Source organism: Balaenoptera borealis (genome assembly GCF_965194805.1).
Source record: "Balaenoptera borealis genome assembly, contig: HAP1_SCAFFOLD_905, whole genome shotgun sequence".
Classification (NCBI taxonomy): Eukaryota; Metazoa; Chordata; class Mammalia; order Artiodactyla; family Balaenopteridae; genus Balaenoptera; species Balaenoptera borealis.
The window spans coordinates 195,617-214,612 of NW_028123299.1; the positions used below are offsets into that span (position 1 = coordinate 195,617).

The following is an 18,996-nucleotide window of genomic DNA, read 5'->3' on the forward strand; positions in this document are numbered from 1 at the left end:
TTTAAGGAGCCAAAGTAGGGATTAAGAAGCTCTCTTTGTAACTTGGTTCAAGAGTAGGGTGAAGTTTGTTGAGTGTACCTTGTGGAGAATGTTGTGGTCCAAGGCTCTTCTCTTTTAGTTTCTTCTCCTTGACTCCTACCTTCCTTGGGCTGGGCTAGGCTGGGGGCCAGGTTGGACTTGCGACTTAACGTTTCTCTTCCGCTTTCTCTTTTTTTTTTTTCTTCCATTATGGGCATTGCTTCGAGGACAAGCCTTGATCTTGCATTGGACGTTACTTCCTGTCACCTTCCAGCAGCAGGAGTCTTCTTTTCAGTGCTTGATGCTTCACGAAATAGACTCTGCCCGTTGGCAGCAAATACCAGAGAGCTAGGAGACAGAGCTGGTTGCAGACCTTTCCTCTTCCAGCCTTTGGTTGCAATTGTTTGGCCCATAATTTGCTAGCTCTAGTTCCTTGGGCCACACAGGTATCCTGCCATCTCCAGCTCTTGTTATATGTGAGAGACATTCTGAACACTGTCCCTTTTTCTTTGCACAGAAGTATATACAGTGTGGCAGTTACTGTAATCTCCTCCGCCTTGCAAACAGCCACTCTAGAATCTTGGACCTCTAGGACTCTCTGTCTTGCATGCTTGGGGGCAAGGCCAAGCAAAATGAAGAGGAGAATAATTAGAGAAAGAGGAGGACGTTGGTGGAGAATTGGGAGCAGGTAAGGTGAAAGGGCACAGGAGAAAAGAGATGCATGTAGACTTTTTGGTTTCTGTGGGAAACAGGTTGACACACTTGGGCCTCATTTGGTATTAACAGAACAGAGAGTTAAAGATCTAAGTAGCTAGATAGTGTGCAGCAACTGCCATGAAGTCTGTACACTGAAGAGAAGAGTCTCACATCTAGTTTTCATTTTGTTTTATGTCATAGTACCTTATTTATAGCATTCACTGGTGTGTTTGTAGAATACAGATGTTTTCAAATGCTCTGGTTTTGTCTACATGGTTATCTCCTTGTCCTGTTTGTAAGGAATCCAACATTGTAAGACATATTGCATGTTTTTCTCTTGACGATTGTTGACCTTGAAGCGTCATGAACTAACTTGAGCTGTTGGATTCTGTGGAGAAACGTTCAAAAGGGTCTGTGAAAAAGGCACTGTGGTGAGTCGCATTATGCACCCGAGCGTAAGGAGCAAGATATCTGCCACCAGCCCAGCTTGGCCTGGATTGCCTCTGTTTTAGTTCCCCTGGTTAGTGCTTTTCTCCCTAACCACTCTTGTGACTGTGATAATGTGAGTAAGGGCGGAGTTGCTAATGATCTATGTGTGAGGTAAGCTGGTTTGAGGGAGGAAATCTATGGACCTAGTCATTTTCCTTGGTGGTAAGCTTTCAGGGGTGCAGAGATGGATCTTCCTGGGGCCTTTTCTGGTCCCAGGAAGATATCGCATAGATGGGACCTCCCAAGACACACATTGAATCTTTAGGCCTGTTTTTCCTATTATGAGGTACGAGTTTCTTCACTGATGGGGATGATGCTTATCTGAGAAGAAATTGTGAAAGGTGGTGTAGTGTAGAGGTGTGGCTTAAGCTTTTAAGTTTTCCTCCAGGTTTTTCCCCTAAGCTTCCTACTTCGGACGGCCTACTTACATGATACTAGTAGGTGATGTCCGGCTAACAGCTTCCTAAATATACCTGCAAGCCAGATCAGTGTCTCTTTTCTCTGTATTCCCATGGAAATCAAGAGTCCCGCCGAATTTTCCATCGAAACAGTTGATTTGTGTTGTCTCTAGGAATTCTAAAGGGCGTACCGTTGCTTCCTAACCGGTGTCATTTGGGAGATCCGCCTCTGTACGTTCAAATGATTAATTTTGAGACTTTGCTCATGTGTGCAGTAAACCCTTGAATTCCCTAAGACCTTCCTTTCCTCCATCTCCTACCCCATTAAGCCCGCTTCAGTTCATCTCCTGAATTTCTTTGGAATCTGTCAGCCAGCTCTTCCTCAACTTCCTAATACTGAACTTGCCTGTCTGTTGCGATTAGGTCCTAACTGGTGTCCATATATCTTGTTTCCTTCCAATCCACTCTTCACACAAGAAACCTTCAAAGCAAGTTGGAACGTTGCTCATAAACATCGCTCACAAGCATTGTTTTGAGAATAGAAAACACACTGTTGGCCTTTAAGACTCTGCGTGGTCTAGAATCCTCTCTGCTTCTCTAGCCCCATCTTGTGCCACTTTTGCCCTCACTTTCTATGCTTCAGATACACTGAATTAACCTTAGTTCTCACTCATCTGACAGAAGTCAGTTCAGATACTATTTTTCACTGTGATTCCTAGCATTAAGGAATTTGATTATCAGGTTTTGTATGAGGACTATTTCATCAGGGGTACAGAAGTTCTGGCCATCTCTGGTTTTGGATATCCCTTATTTGTTGAGACCTTTGCGTTGTTTGGTTGCCTTTTGTCTGTTTTCCAGATGGGAAAACAGGAACAAGGGAAGTATAGGTTATTACTAGGTGGGGTTGAACAAGTGGAGCAGCAAACTGCAAAGCAGAAAGAAGAGGGACGTACTATAGAGGGATATGACTTCCATTCTCAAGGCGCCTGCATCCTGTGCAGGGAGACAGCCTAACATAAAATGTGCCTAACAACAAATATATTGACTTCTTACTAAAAATCTCCAGTTCATAGAACCGAGGGGTTTGTACCTTCTCCTTTAAAAGTGATAGTCCTGGGACTTCCCCGGTGGTCCCGTGGTGAAGACTCTGCGCTTCCAACGCAGCAGGCGTGGGTTCAATCCCTGGTTGGGGAGCTAAGATCCCACATGCTGCGCAGCCAAAGAAATTTTTGTCGAACGTTATACTCCTGTATTGTTGGCTTTAGTGGTTTAGATTTTGTTGTACTGTTAAGAAGATTTCAGTTTATTTACCGGGAACAAACAACACATAATGTAAAAATAGTTTCCCAGAAACGATTTCCATCATTCTCTTCCTCCCTTTCTCCCGCAGACTGGTGTTTCACCTTGACAAGTTCTCTGTCATTCCATAGGAAAGCTGTCTGGCTTGGAGGTTGCAATCCCAGGGAATTTTTCATCAGCGGGGAAGTCTCCATCACTACAGAGGAATCAAGGGAGAAGTCAGTCCCTGGTAAGTGAGATGCTCCCCCTAAACACCAACACAGCAGTCGTGTACCTTTCAAGGGGTTCAGGGGCAAGATGGGCAAGGCATTTCTACTAACTCTTCTTAAGGATCACGGACAGTGCCCTATGCTACGAGGTAAGCGGTGACTGCTGTAGTTCTTACTGGTGATCCTTTCCTGTCACTGATTCTCGGCCTTCTTTGTATTTCATAGGACTGTTGTCAGTCCAATACAAAATGAGTCTTATTTTTAAAAACCTGAAATGTTTTACAGAGCCTAGCATTCTCATATAGGGTCCTTTCCATTCTCCCCACTTTCCCGAGAGGCCAAGAACACTTCACACCATGAACTAGGAGAGGGGGTAGAGCCCTTTCTGATGAAATACATCAACAAAGACAGAGCCTTAGCCTGCTTGCTCTCTGGACAGGATCTCGGACCACAAGGTCTTCAATCCTGGTATAAATGAAGGAAGTGAGGACAGTTCAACTGGCACTCTGATAACAAGAGTTCTGAAACACCTTCCGAAGAGACTATAGCAGTAGATGAGGGAAGGGAGTGCTACAGTGTGGCAGTACAGGGGGAACGATCGGCTACAGCAGTGAAAAGTGTGGTACCGATTGGTGTGCTCTCGGGATTCTTGTACATGTAGCATAGATGACCTCTACGGTGGCCCTCCCACCTTCCCACCTGCATTAGGTGTTCTTTTTTTTTGTAATTTATGTTTATGTATTTATTTACTGTTTGAACTTATTTATTCTACGTATTTATGTTTTTGGCCGCACTGGGTCTCTCATTGCTGTGCACGGGCTTTCTCTAGTTGGCGGCTAGCGGGGGCTACTCTCGGTTGCGGTGTGCGGGCATCTCATCGCGGTGGCTTCTCTTGTTGCGGAGCATGGGCTGTAGGCACGTGGGCTTCGGTAGTTGAGGCTCACGGGCTCTAGAATGCAGGCTCCGTCGTCGTGGCACATGCGCTTAGTTGCTGCACGGCATGTGGGATCTTCGCAGACCAGGGCTCGAACCCGTGTCCCCTGCATTGGCAGGCGCCACCAGGGAAGCCCTAGGTGTTCTCATATAGAGTCTAAAAACAGAGAGCACTGAGAGAAGGTAGTGGTTATTAAAGGCTCAGGATCTAAATTCTACCTGTCTCTACACCCCTTCCCAGCTGTCGATTTGACCCCATTTTTGAATGCTGACCTCATTGTTCAACTTTTCTCTGCCGTCTGTATACTCACCTTGAAAACTTGTTTCTGTGATGCGTTGAGCAGACACAGGGTGGCAGACTGCAGAGGTGGAAGCTGGTGGTCGGATATTTGTGGGCTGAATCTCCTTCAGTCCCATTCCCATTTCTGGTTGCCCAGAGGCCCTACTTCCTGTGTGTGACGCCGAGCCGTAGGATTGCGGGCAGGAGCCAAGTTCTCCATACAGTAAAGACCCCAGTGTGCCTTGGTTACAGTAATATACCTGGCTTCCTTCCTGGCAGGGAAGTGACAGGCGGCTATGCCCCTGCTTTGTTCGTGGGCCTCCTGATCCAGCAGTTCCCTTGGCTCTGCCCCTGTCGTCAGCTGCCCCTAGGATAACTCTGAGCCCTAGCCACTTCTCTGGTAGATTTCCCTATTCCCCCACTACAGTCACACCTGAATAAGGCAACTCAGACCTTTCAGAGATGTGTCCTGAACCTCTTGTTTTCTGAAATACCTATCTGGTGGTTGTGAGACTTAAGGCCAGCGTCCCCGAGAGACTTTTTCTATTTCTCCTAGTAAACCTAGACTCATCTTCTGTCACCTTCAACTCTACTCCAATTGTGTTCTTTCAACCCAGACCTCTGACCCTGCTTTTTACTTCTGCCATTTCATCCTCGCTCCTGCTTCCTTTCCTAAATCCATACGTCTCTTTTGGCCTTCCTAGCCCTGGGCCAAGTTCCTTCCTCTTTGCTCAGTTTTTACCCCTTTCCTTCATTCTCCCATCCAACTTTCAGTCCTTCCTTTCTCACGCCCCAGTTAGCAGCATCTGAAAATTCGAAAGGTTTGTTACTCGTCTATTAATTGTATTCCATTTACTTATTCAGTTCTATACCTGTCTTACCTGTGTATGGAAGAACAGCTGGTAGCCAAGGTGGCACCAAGAATCCTAGCAGCTCTCACTTGACGTATCCGTAGTAGTCGGCAATTTCCATTTCGTTTTCCCTCTCGGTGAAAAATTGCAGCTTGCCCGAAGAGGTGTATCTGGCAGCATTCTCCCGTTGTTGTTGAGCCCGCCTCTTCATGGCCTCTCGCTCTGGCCTCTGCTCTTGTTCGATGGGCTTTGACATGACTGGCTCAGGCACGTTGGGTTCCCTCCATGGAACTCGTTGCTTGCTGAAGTCTTGGAGTAGAAAGTGGGTTTGGAGCTTGGGTGGGGACTGGCGCTTATTCACAGCAGGGGGAACAGGCTCCCGCTGGAGAGGAGCGCCAGATGAAGTTTTGGAGGGTGCAGGCCTAGGAGCAGCAGACTGAGGGACACGAGGCTGGGTATGGTTGGGCCAAGCCGGTTGGGTTGGGTTGGTCACAGTTGGCTGAGCTGGTTTGGCGGGGCCTGGCAAAGAGGCAGGAGCTGGCTGGGATGAATTGGCTGCAGCAGGTTGAGCTGAGTCAGTAGAACCAGGCTGGGCACGGTAAGCCCCAGCAGGCCGATGTGAGGCCAGAGACTGTGGCCTCCGAGGAGCGGGTCGAGCTTGAGGCTTGTCCCAGGCAGAAAAAGGCAGAGGTATCAACTTGACCTTCCCAGGAGGAGGCCGCTCATACTGGGCTGGAGACGGACACTCTGTTTCAGCACTGCTGTCTGGTTTCTGGGCTTGGACTTGCGTTTTCTCAGGACCCTTCCCCTCACGTGGGGTATGCCGCCATGGCTGGATAGCTGGGGGTGGCTGGGGGTCTTTGGGGTTGCTTGACTTTCCCAAGAGCCGACAGGAAGAGCGCCCAGTTTTCGTCTCATTCTTCTTCCCCAGCGCATGAAGAACCTTCACAGACTCCAGCATGCGCACGCCAAGGGAGGTTCGAGGCTTTTGAAAGCTCTGTTGGAGAAGCTCAGTTTGGTGTTCCTTTCGCTTCGTGTGGGGGATTGCTGGCTTCTCTTCTGCCTTGACTTTGTTCCCTGACTGCTTGTTCTCCTCAGCCTTGTTTCTCCCTCTGGTCCTTTTGGTCTTTTCCTGCCCGTGGCTCTTAGTTTTGCTGATCTTTCTGGATGCAGCTTTCTGAGGTTTGCCTTGAGAGTGCTTGGCCGTGTTCACAGGAGCCCTGTCACTGACTGCAGCGTGGCATGTAACCACTTCTCCCCCTAACAGGCACTCTGGATTCTTTGGCTGGATTTTGGCCTTGGGAGCGCCACTGATAGGCTCAGAGGCTTTCTGTTTGTTCTTCCTGGGTTGATCAGAGGGAACCTTTATGACACTTGGCTTTTCCTGCACCTGATTCACCTTAATGGCTCTGGTGTCTTTAGCTTTGATCACGTTGGGACCTTGGGATTGATCAAGATCTTTCAAAGGATTAAAGAGCTGGGGAAGGTGAATATCCTCCGCCAGTGTAGTAATGTCTGCAAGACCACTGCTAGGTTCAATCCCATTTTCAAGTGTCCCTAGGTCCTGACGACTCCGGCTGTTCTCTCCCAGATCAGCATTTTCAGAACCAGGCTGCTCCTCTTGGCTGAGGGGATCGGTGCAGGCCAGCGGCTGGTGAATATCAGGGATTCCTAAAGGGAGTAGTGGAGGATCTTGGTTCTCTGTTGGGATCTGGTAGGCATCCAGAGGCTTTGAAAGCTTGGTTTTGATATCATCCACGTGCTTACTCTCTATTTGTCCCTGGCTTGGAGCTGGAGGCAGGGCCAGGAGACGCCTGGCACTCTGGACTGGAGCTGTCACTGAAATGTCCCCAAGTTCAGATGGTGGGTTACTCTCAAGTATGTGGCTGTTTCTGCTACTGCAGGACTTGGGGAGTTCTTGACTTTGTGTCACACAAAACGTCTGGCTTGGAGGTTGCAATCCCAGGGAATTTTTCATCACCAGGGGGGAGGTCTCCATCCCTACAAAGGGATCAAGGGAGAAGTCAGTCCCTGGTAAGTGAGATGCTCCCCCTAAACACCAACACAGCAGTCGTGTACCTTTCAAGGGGTTCAGGGGCAAGATGGGCAAGGCATTTCTACTAACTCTTCTTAAGGATCACGGACAGTGCCCTATGCTACGAGGTAAGCGGTGACTGTTGTAATTCTTACTGGTGAGCCTTTCCTGTCGCTGATTCTCGGCTCGCTTTGTATTTCATAGGACTGTTTATAAGTCCAATACAAAATGAGTCTTATTTTTAAAAACCTGAAATGTTTTACAAAGCCTAGCATTCTCATATAGGGTCCTTTCCATTCTCCCCACTTTCCCGAGAGGCCAAGAACACGTCACACCATGAACTAGGAGAGGGGGTAGAGCCCTTGCTGATGAAATACATCAACAAAGACAGAGTCTTAGCCTGCTTGCTCTCTGGACAGGATCTCGGACCACAAGGTCTTCAATCCTGGTATAAATGAAGGAAGTGAGGACAGTTCAACTGGCACTCTCATAACAAGAGTTCTGAAACACCTTCCGAAGAGACTATAGCAGTAGATGAGGGAAGGGAGTGCTACAGTGTGGCAGTACAGGGGGAACGATCGGCTACAGCAGTGAAAAGTGTGGTACCGATTGGTGTGCTCTCGGGGTTCTTGTACATGTAGCATAGATGACCTCTACAGTGGCCCTCCCACCGTCCCACCTGCATTAGGTGTTCTTTTTTTTTTTGTAATTTATGTTTATGTATTTATTTACTGTTTGAACTTATTTATTCTACGTATTTATGTTTTTGGCTGCACTGGGTCTCTCATTGCTGTGCACGGGCTTTCTCTAGTTGGCGGCTAGCGGGGGCTACTCTTGGTTGCGGTGTGCGGGCTTCTCATCGCGGTGGCTTCTCTTGTTGCGGAGCATGGGCTGTAGGCACGTGGGCTTCGGTAGTTGAGGCTCACGGGCTCTAGAATGCAGGCTCCGTCGTTGTGGCACATGCGCTTAGTTGCTGCACGGCATGTGGGATCTTCGCAGACCAGGGCTCGAACCCGTGTCCCCCGCATTGCATTGGCAGGCGGATTCTTAACCACGGCGCCACCAGGGAAGCCCTAGGTGTTCTCATAGAGAGTCTAAAAACAGAGGGCACTGAGCGAAGGTAGTGGTTATTAAAGGCTCAGGATCTGAATTCTACCTGCCTCTACACCCCTTCCCAGCTGTCGATTTGACCCCATTTTTGAATGCCGACCTCATTCTTCAACTTTCTCTGGCGTTTGTTATACTCACCTTGAAAACTTGTTTCTGTGATGCGTTGAGCAGACACAGGGTGGCAGACTGCAGAGGTGGAAGCTGGTGGTCGGATATTTGTGGGCTGAATCTCCTTCGGTCCCATTCCCATTTCTGGTTGCCCAGAGGCCCGACTTCCTGTGTATGACGCCGAGCCGTAGGATTGCGGGCAGGAGCCAAGTTCTCCATACAGTAAAGACCCCAGTGTGCCTTGGTTATAGTAATATACCTGGCTCCCTTCCTGGCAGGGAAGTGGCAGGCGGCTCTGCCCCTGATTTGGAATCTGAGATGGTGTTCCCTGAGCAAGGCTGGCAGAAAGCGATGGATGTAGAGGGACCATGTTCTTGGCGTCTGAAGTTTTATCATACTGGGCTGCCAGAAACATGGAGGAGGCAGCTGTGTGGCGGTCAGTGAGTGCCAGAGTAAAGTCTCCGAGTGAAGAAGAATTCTTTTCAGTGCTTGCTGTGATGTCCCACTCAAGAACACCTGGATAGGAAGCAGCTGAAGTGGAGATCTGGCTGTGGTCAGTAACTCCAGATAACATAGTCGTGCTAGAATGTTGGTAAAGGTAGGCACTACCCATGAGTGTCTGGAAAGGGGTACCAGTAGCCGATGCCGAACTGACGGCAGGGGCAGAGACTCTGGAGAAGTTGCAGACACTTCGTGTTAGGGAAGTTGCATTGCTCACCACAGGAGGAGAATGCTGCAGAGAATTTAGAGTTCCAAGTAGAGATGGATGTTGGAAATTTTCTGTAAGAACAAGAGGGTCATGAAAAACTCAGGGAGGTTGAGAAATTCTCACTACGTTTGAGGAACGGCATCATCTGAAGGTTCTTGCTATCAGGACACCTCTACTATCACTACTTCCTGAGAAACCCAAAATCAGACAGTTAATGATGGCTGTAAGGACTGAGCAGTTTTCCACTCTTCTCTATTAACTGCCTGTGCTCCCATCTTGGGCACAGACGGGCAGAAGAGCCAAGTGGTGTGGTTCAGAGATTGTTCTCTAGGCTGGAAGCAACCTTCTCCCTGCCCTGTCTTTCCCTTCAGCCTGCACTCGTATTGACTTCTATGCTATTTCCTAGACTGGAAGCATTTTAGAACTAGGAGGCCCTTAGAGAACTTCGATGTTCTCAGTCTCATTTCGTAAGGAAACTGAGGCTCAGAGAGGTCGGGTTGACTTGTTCAAGTTCTCTCATTATGTTAGTATCATTACCAGGTTTCAGAACCTAAGTATCCTGACTTCCTTGCCAGGACTCCACTCTGAGCATGATACTGCCAGAAAGCAGGAGAAATAGAACTTATAATATAGGCATTTTTTTTGTCCATTAGAAAACAGTACGGCTGTTACCATTGTCGTCTTCAGTGTCTCCCTTTGCTTGTGCAGTTCCCACGCTATTACCTAGAGGTGACGTACAGCTCAGTCCAACTGGTGAATTGAAAGAGTCATTTTTGCCCTCTTCAAGCCTGGTTTCTCATCCTACCTCAAAATGATTACCCGAAAGTGGATTTCTTAAGTGCTTTTGGAAAGGGAAGAGTTATCTGATTACTTCAGATTCCTCACCTGTAAAGTGGTTATAACACCACCACCAATAATAATAGCAGTAATAATTAATAGATGAATAAGCTGATCTATTGCGTATGATTTATATGGAGGAAGATACAATAAGTTCTAGAAAGACAAAGAAAAATCATGACAAGCATATTACGTTAACGAAAAAGAAATCCATAGATATTAATGAAAACTGGGGTATGTGGCAAGTATCGAAGCCTAATGAATTTACTAACAAATGGCATTCTGTACTATCCATGCAATATTATGAAAGTGAATTTTGCCCACTCTATTTTAGTGAATACTATTAACCAGAAGACACGATGGAGGTGATAGAGGTGAATGAATTCCTAGCCAATGCATACAGACAGAGAAGGTATGTCAGTAAAAAATGCATAACAAGCAACAGAATGCAATAAATGTGCATGTATAGGTAGCCACAACACATATAGACAAGTATTTCAATGAAAACCGGTACGAAGCAGACAGCAAAATAATAAGTGTAAAAGAGTTTCATTATTGTGCTCCTTCATATTTTTACCCAGCAAGTAAGAGGTATTAAGCCTAGGAGAAATATATATTTCAATGAATATAGCTTATATAATAAGCAGAAAGGAAGCTTAAAATGTATCAGGAAGGTTTTTGGATTTATCCTAGAACTTAGATTAGAATCATCTTCAGCATCCAAGAAGATGGCATCCCAAAACCTCAAAAAACCATCATGCCTAGAATCCAATTAAAAAAGATTTTCAAATGTAAGAAAATCCACAGGACTCCACAATATGGTTTTCGATAAACGTGGATGTTTGTTTGTTTTGTTTCTTTGGCCGCGCCGCGTGGCCCTGGCCGTGAAAGCACCGAGTCCTAAGCACTGGACCGCCAGGGAATTCCCTAAGTGGGGGGGGGAATTAGAGATGTGGGGCTTGACTTTTTCTTCTTCTTCTTCTTCTTCTTCGGTAGCTAAGCTCTACAAGCGAACGATGGCTGTTGATCAATGTGCTCTCTGTGTTAGGAAGGAAATAACTGTAAAAATGAAAAGCAGCCTTGCCTTAGAACCTACATATCACACAAAGGAAAATAGTCCTTCTGATTCAATTTAGAAGATATCACTTAAAATGTTGAATTGGTGAAATGTCTACCTAGTTTAAAAATTAGAAAGAATAAAACACTGAAAAGCAGCCCCCTAGATAACCACTGTGGTTGCTTGTTTATAGGAGGCATCATTTCTAAAACGTATTTCTAAAATGTTTATATTCAAAACTGTCAAGTGGCCAACTGTATTCAGAGAGGCAATAAAAGAAAGAAAACGGAGTATGACTTTTCTGATAAGCTGCCTTTCCTGGTGATCCCCTGTTCTGGCCTTACTTTCCTTCTTAGTCTGTTAATGTAAGGGTTTGCTACCATCAACTTGGTTTTGCCCTGCTCTGAGCAGGTTTCCCTCTGTGCTGTTTCTGCTTTAATTGAAAATCTTTGGTTCCCATCAGCATTCCATTGCAAACTCCGTTTTTCTTGAGAGCTCCTCTATGCTTTCCCTCTTCATTCTTACATTTTCTCCCATCTCTTGGTGCCTGTTGGCCTGTGCTAATGAAAACCATCCTAAACTTCCTTACGCTCGACTCTGTGCCTCCCTGTAGAGCCCAGTACTCTCCATCCTCTCTCCCTATTCTCTCTTTTCAACTAGTCGAAATCCTAGTGGAGGGAGACCATTAGAGATGAAACATCTTGGTATATATTGCTAGTTTTCTATGTCCCCTGGCTTTTCTATGTTTCTGTTGAAACACTCTTGAGAAGTGTCTGATTTCGTTTTCTACATGGGTACCCTTTAAGGCTCAATACTGGAAAAGAAGGGGATCAGAGTGATCAACCCAACGTGGTATCCTAACGTAACAGTTAAGGAAAGCAACAGGCTTTGTGAGACAGCCAGTGATTTGTCCAAAGTCACACAGATAGTAAACGTCAAAGTCAAAACTGAAATTAGGTCTCCAGACGTGTAGTTCAATACTTTCCCTCATTATTCCATGCTATTTTGAATCTCCTACTTACTCAATTTAGGGGCAAAAGAAATCGAACGCAAAACTTTCCAAAGTTTCTTTTCTTACCTGACATGGTCAGAGAAGAGGAAGCATCCACTGCAGGTACAAGGGATGAGGAGACAACACTAGAGGATGTCCGAGTGGCTGCAGCTGAACGGCGCACGTGTCCAGTACAGAGGTCACTGGTTACTGGTCCAAACAGCTCCACGGAAACCCCAAGACTCTACCAAGTGGTAGTAGGTTTGGTAGGAGAGTGATGTCACAAAGCAGGCAGTTGAAAGGTATGAGAGAGCCAATAGGGAGGTCCGATCCCCAACAGGAAGGCGGGCTTGGGTGAAGAGAGTGTAGGAGAGCTAAAACAACACCTGAGTTTCTGAGCTCTGGGGAGGAAATCCTAGAAGACAGATTTACCTCCCCCAGGCTCTTCCATTAGGGAAATCATTGCCACATTTCTTACAGACGTTCATTAATACACTGAACTAAGAGTTACTTATATTCTACAGAGTATTCTATTTTATGTATCATATACTTAGAGCTATATAGATCTTCTTTAATTAATAATCCTTAGGAAGGAAAGAGCCATCTAGTTTGAACTATTACAGTTGTTCTGAAATCATATGTGTCTAATGAGTGAACTGATAGCAGCTTTTAAGGAGCCAAAGTAGGGATTAAGAAGCTCTCTTTGTAACTTGGTTCAAGAGTAGGGTGAAGTTTGTTGAGTGTACCTTGTGGAGAATGTTGTGGTCCAAGGCTCTTCTCTTTTAGTTTCTTCTCCTTGACTCCTACCTTCCTTGGGCTGGGCTAGGCTGGGGGCCAGGTTGGACTTGCGACTTAACGTTTCTCTTCCGCTTTCTCTTTTTTTTTTTCTTCCATTATGGGCATTGCTTCGAGGACAAGCCTTGATCTTGCATTGGACGTTACTTCCTGTCACCTTCCAGCAGCAGGAGTCTTCTTTTCAGTGCTTGATGCTTCACGAAATAGACTCTGCCCGTTGGCAGCAAATACCAGAGAGCTAGGAGACAGAGCTGGTTGCAGACCTTTCCTCTTCCAGCCTTTGGTTGCAATTGTTTGGCCCATAATTTGCTAGCTCTAGTTCCTTGGGCCACACAGGTATCCTGCCATCTCCAGCTCTTGTTATATGTGAGAGACATTCTGAACACTGTCCCTTTTTCTTTGCACAGAAGTATATACAGTGTGGCAGTTACTGTAATCTCCTCCGCCTTGCAAACAGCCACTCTAGAATCTTGGACCTCTAGGACTCTCTGTCTTGCATGCTTGGGGGCAAGGCCAAGCAAAATGAAGAGGAGAATAATTAGAGAAAGAGGAGGACGTTGGTGGAGAATTGGGAGCAGGTAAGGTGAAAGGGCACAGGAGAAAAGAGATGCATGTAGACTTTTTGGTTTCTGTGGGAAACAGGTTGACACACTTGGGCCTCATTTGGTATTAACAGAACAGAGAGTTAAAGATCTAAGTAGCTAGATAGTGTGCAGCAACTGCCATGAAGTCTGTACACTGAAGAGAAGAGTCTCACATCTAGTTTTCATTTTGTTTTATGTCATAGTACCTTATTTATAGCATTCACTGGTGTGTTTGTAGAATACAGATGTTTTCAAATGCTCTGGTTTTGTCTACATGGTTATCTCCTTGTCCTGTTTGTAAGGAATCCAACATTGTAAGACATATTGCATGTTTTTCTCTTGACGATTGTTGACCTTGAAGCGTCATGAACTAACTTGAGCTGTTGGATTCTGTGGAGAAACGTTCAAAAGGGTCTGTGAAAAAGGCACTGTGGTGAGTCGCATTATGCACCCGAGCGTAAGGAGCAAGATATCTGCCACCAGCCCAGCTTGGCCTGGATTGCCTCTGTTTTAGTTCCCCTGGTTAGTGCTTTTCTCCCTAACCACTCTTGTGACTGTGATAATGTGAGTAAGGGCGGAGTTGCTAATGATCTATGTGTGAGGTAAGCTGGTTTGAGGGAGGAAATCTATGGACCTAGTCATTTTCCTTGGTGGTAAGCTTTCAGGGGTGCAGAGATGGATCTTCCTGGGGCCTTTTCTGGTCCCAGGAAGATATCGCATAGATGGGACCTCCCAAGACACACATTGAATCTTTAGGCCTGTTTTTCCTATTATGAGGTACGAACGAGTTTCTTCACTGATGGGGATGATGCTTATCTGAGAAGAAATTGTGAAAGGTGGTGTAGTGTAGAGGTGTGGCTTAAGCTTTTAAGTTTTCCTCCAGGTTTTTCCCCTAAGCTTCCTACTTCGGACGGCCTACTTACATGATACTAGTAGGTGATGTCCGGCTAACAACTTCCTAAATATACCTGCAAGCCAGATCAGTGTCTCTTTTCTCTGTATTCCCATGGAAATCAAGAGTCCCGCCGAATTTTCCATCGAAACAGTTGATTTGTGTTGTCTCTAGGAATTCTAAAGGGCGTACCGTTGCTTCCTAACCGGTGTCATTTGGGAGATCCGCCTCTGTACGTTCAAATGATTAATTTTGAGACTTTGCTCATGTGTGCAGTAAACCCTTGAATTCCCTAAGACCTTCCTTTCCTCCATCTCCTACCCCATTAAGCCCGCTTCAGTTCATCTCCTGAATTTCTTTGGAATCTGTCAGCCAGCTCTTCCTCAACTTCCTAATACTGAACTTGCCTGTCTGTTGCGATTAGGTCCTAACTGGTGTCCATATATCTTGTTTCCTTCCAATCCACTCTTCACACAAGAAACCTTCAAAGCAAGTTGGAACGTTGCTCATAAACATCGCTCACAAGCATTGTTTTGAGAATAGAAAACACACTGTTGGCCTTTAAGACTCTGCGTGGTCTAGAATCCTCTCTGCTTCTCTAGCCCCATCTTGTGCCACTTTTGCCCTCACTTTCTATGCTTCAGATACACTGAATTAACCTTAGTTCTCACTCATCTGACAGAAGTCAGTTCAGATACTATTTTTCACTGTGATTCCTAGCATTAAGGAATTTGATTATCAGGTTTTGTATGAGGACTATTTCATCAGGGGTACAGAAGTTCTGGCCATCTCTGGTTTTGGATATCCCTTATTTGTTGAGACCTTTGCGTTGTTTGGTTGCCTTTTGTCTGTTTTCCAGATGGGAAAACAGGAACAAGGGAAGTATAGGTTATTACTAGGTGGGGTTGAACAAGTGGAGCAGCAAACTGCAAAGCAGAAAGAAGAGGGACGTACTATAGAGGGATATGACTTCCATTCTCAAGGCGCCTGCATCCTGTGCAGGGAGACAGCCTAACATAAAATGTGCCTAACAACAAATATATTGACTTCTTACTAAAAATCTCCAGTTCATAGAACCGAGGGGTTTGTACCTTCTCCTTTAAAAGTGATAGTCCTGGGACTTCCCCGGTGGTCCCGTGGTGAAGACTCTGCGCTTCCAACGCAGCAGGCGTGGGTTCAATCCCTGGTTGGGGAGCTAAGATCCCACATGCTGCACAGCCAAAGAAATTTTTGTCGAACGTTATACTCCTGTATTGTTGGCTTTAGTGGTTTAGATTTTGTTGTACTGTTAAGAAGATTTCAGTTTATTTACCGGGAACAAACAACACATAATGTAAAAATAGTTTCCCAGAAACGATTTCCATCATTCTCTTCCTCCCTTTCTCCCGCAGACTGGTGTTTCACCTTGACAAGTTCTCTGTCATTCCATAGGAAAGCTGTCTGGCTTGGAGGTTGCAATCCCAGGGAATTTTTCATCAGCGGGGAAGTCTCCATCACTACAGAGGAATCAAGGGAGAAGTCAGTCCCTGGTAAGTGAGATGCTCCCCCTAAACACCAACACAGCAGTCGTGTACCTTTCAAGGGGTTCAGGGGCAAGATGGGCAAGGCATTTCTACTAACTCTTCTTAAGGATCACGGACAGTGCCCTATGCTACGAGGTAAGCGGTGACTGCTGTAGTTCTTACTGGTGATCCTTTCCTGTCACTGATTCTCGGCCTTCTTTGTATTTCATAGGACTGTTGTCAGTCCAATACAAAATGAGTCTTATTTTTAAAAACCTGAAATGTTTTACAGAGCCTAGCATTCTCATATAGGGTCCTTTCCATTCTCCCCACTTTCCCGAGAGGCCAAGAACACTTCACACCATGAACTAGGAGAGGGGGTAGAGCCCTTTCTGATGAAATACATCAACAAAGACAGAGCCTTAGCCTGCTTGCTCTCTGGACAGGATCTCGGACCACAAGGTCTTCAATCCTGGTATAAATGAAGGAAGTGAGGACAGTTCAACTGGCACTCTGATAACAAGAGTTCGGAAACACCTTCCAAAGAGACTATAGCAGTAGATGAGGGAAGGGAGTGCTACAGTGTGGCAGTACAGGGGGAACGATCGGCTACAGCAGTGAAAAGTGTGGTACCGATTGGTGTGCTCTCGGGGTTCTTGTACATGTAGCATAGATGACCTCTACAGTGGCCCTCCCACCTTCCCACCTGCATTAGGTGTTCTTTTTTTTTGTAATTTATGTTTATGTATTTATTTACTGTTTGAACTTATTTATTCTACGTATTTATTTTTTTGGCTGCACTGGGTCTCTCATTGCTGTGCACGGGCTTTCTCTAGTTGGCGGCTAGCGGGGGCTACTCTCGGTTGCGGTGTGCGGGCATCTCATCGCGGTGGCTTCTCTTGTTGCGGAGCATGGGCTGTAGGCACGTGGGCTTCGGTAGTTGAGGCTCACGGGCTCTAGAATGCAGGCTCCGTCGTTGTGGCACATGCGCTTAGTTGCTGCACGGCATGTGGGATCTTCGCAGACCAGGGCTCGAACCCGTGTCCCCTGCATTGGCAGGCGCCACCAGGGAAGCCCTAGGTGTTCTCATATAGAGTCTAAAAACAGAGAGCACTGAGAGAAGGTAGTGGTTATTAAAGGCTCAGGATCTAAATTCTACCTGTCTCTACACCCCTTCCCAGCTGTCGATTTGACCCCATTTTTGAATGCCGACCTCATTCTTCAACTTTCTCTGGCGTTTGTTATACTCACCTTGAAAACTTGTTTCTGTGATGCGTTGAGCAGACACAGGGTGGCAGACTGCAGAGGTGGAAGCTGGTGGTCGGATATTTGTGGGCTGAATCTCCTTCAGTCCCATTCCCATTTCTGGTTGCCCAGAGGCCCGACTTCCTGTGTATGACGCCGAGCCGTAGGATTGCGGGCAGGAGCCAAGTTCTCCATACAGTAAAGACCCCAGTGTGCCTTGGTTACAGTAATATACCTGGCTTCCTTCCTGGCAGGGAAGTGACAGGCGGCTCTGCCCCTGATTTGGAATCTGAGATGGTGTTCCCTGAGCAAGGCTGGCAGAAAGCGATGGATGTAGAGGGACCATGTTCTTGGCGTCTGAAGTTTTATCATCCTGGGCTGCCAGAAACATGGAGGAGGCAGCTGTGTGGCGGTCAGTGAGTGCCAGAGTAAAGTCTCCGAGTGAAGAAGAATTCTTTTCAGTGCTTGCTGTGATGTCCCACTCAAGAACACCTGGATAGGAAGCAGCTGAAGTGGAGATCTGGCTGTGGTCAGTAACTCCAGATAACATAGTCGTGCTAGAATGTTGGTAAAGGTAGGCACTACCCATGAGTGTCTGGAAAGGGGTACCAGTAGCCGATGCCGAACTGACGGCAGGGGCAGAGACTCTGGAGAAGTTGCAGACACTTCGTGTTAGGGAAGTTGCATTGCTCACCACAGGAGGAGAATGCTGCAGAGAATTTAGAGTTCCAAGTAGAGATGGATGTTGGAAATTTTCTGTAAGAACAAGAGGGTCATGAAAAACTCAGGGAGGTTGAGAAATTCTCACTACGTTTGAGGAACGGCATCATCTGAAGGTTCTTGCTATCAGGACACCTCTACTATCACTACTTCCTGAGAAACCCAAAATCAGACAGTTAATGATGGCTGTAAGGACTGAGCAGTTTTCCACTCTTCTCTATTAACTGCCTGTGCTCCCATCTTGGGCACAGACGGGCAGAAGAGCCAAGTGGTGTGGTTCAGAGATTGTTCTCTAGGCTGGAAGCAACCTTCTCCCTGCCCTGTCTTTCCCTTCAGCCTGCACTCGTATTGACTTCTATGCTATTTCCTAGACTGGAAGCATTTTAGAACTAGGAGGCCCTTAGAGAACTTCGATGTTCTCAGTCTCATTTCGTGAGTAAGGAAACTGAGGCTCAGAGAGGTCGGGTTGACTTGTTCAAGTTCTCTCATTATGTTAGTATCATTACCAGGTTTCAGAACCTAAGTATCCTGACTTCCTTGCCAGGACTCCACTCTGAGCATGATACTGCCAGAAAGCAGGAGAAATAGAACTTATAATATAGGCATTTTTTTTGTCCATTAGAAAACAGTACGGCTGTTACCATTGTCGTCTTCAGTGTCTCCCTTTGCTTGTGCAGTTCCCACGCTATTACCTAGAGGTGACGTACAGCTCAGTCCAACTGGTGAATTGAAAGAGTCATTTTTGCCCTCTTCAAGCCTGGTTTCTCATCCTACCTCAAAATGATTACCCGAAAGTGGATTTCTTAAGTGCTTTTGGAAAGGGAAGAGTTATCTGATTACTTCAGATTCCTCACCTGTAAAGTGGTTATAACACCACCACCAATAATAATAGCAGTAATAATTAATAGATGAATAAGCTGATCTATTGCGTATGATTTATATGGAGGAAGATACAATAAGTTCTAGAAAGACAAAGAAAAATCATGACAAGCATATTACGTTAACGAAAAAGAAATCCATAGATATTAATGAAAACTGGGGTATGTGGCAAGTATCGAAGCCTAATGAATTTACTAACAAATGGCATTCTGTACTATCCATGCAATATTATGAAAGTGAATTTTGCCCACTCTATTTTAGTGAATACTATTAACCAGAAGACACGATGGAGGTGATAGAGGTGAATGAATTCCTAGCCAATGCATACAGACAGAGAAGGTATGTCAGTAAAAAATGCA

The 18,996-nt window shown here is 46.0% G+C and overlaps 1 pseudogene across 1 annotated transcript in view; it reads right to left on the bottom strand.

The window, feature by feature from the left end:
- Positions 1-5,258: 5,258 nt before the first annotated feature.
- LOC309621708 (uncharacterized protein C2orf78 pseudogene) overlaps positions 5,259-18,996 on the bottom strand; it is a 62,178-nt pseudogene continuing 48,440 nt past the window's right edge. Inside the window, exons 2-3 of the transcript in view lie at positions 8,515-9,206; positions 5,259-7,166 (exon numbers count right to left, since the gene is read on the bottom strand). The product of the transcript in view is annotated as an uncharacterized protein C2orf78 pseudogene (transcript). The remainder of the gene's footprint in view (positions 7,167-8,514; positions 9,207-18,996) is intronic.